Source organism: Aplysia californica, unplaced genomic scaffold, assembly GCF_000002075.1.
Source record: "Aplysia californica isolate F4 #8 unplaced genomic scaffold, AplCal3.0 scaffold00002, whole genome shotgun sequence".
NCBI classification, from domain to species: Eukaryota; Metazoa; Mollusca; class Gastropoda; order Aplysiida; family Aplysiidae; genus Aplysia; species Aplysia californica.
The window spans coordinates 3,857,258-3,857,723 of record NW_004797272.1 but is presented as its reverse complement, the minus strand read 5'-3'; positions in this window follow the sequence as shown (position 1 = coordinate 3,857,723).

Below are 466 nucleotides of genomic sequence, written 5' to 3'. Positions count from 1 at the left end.
CTGGGAAAGAAAATGTAATTATAGTTTAATAGTGCGCTCAAAAATTCGTGGCGCAAGTTATCCTCAAATATCTCTTTAACGGGTGAATCAATGTCACCCCTACTGTGCATAGCAGTTTGTATCATATTATTTTCCCACAACATTTGAGGCTAGATTATTAAAAACCGTTCTTTACAAATTTATGTAAAATTGTTTAAATCTCCGTCATGCGGAAAATGTGATTGTTCACAGCACTTCCCATTTCTCACACAGGTTTTGCATACGTATGTGGCCTTAGTTACTGCTCAGCATTGACACTTTTTGGTGGCATAACTTGTTATAAGAAAAGAATTTTATAGCCTAGTGAACACTTTTTTGCTCTAGATCTATCTAAAGCTTTTGAAAACGTGCATTCATTAGCGATATCGGGGATAAGCGCTATATATATGTTATTTATTATTATCATTATTGTTATTATTATTATTAT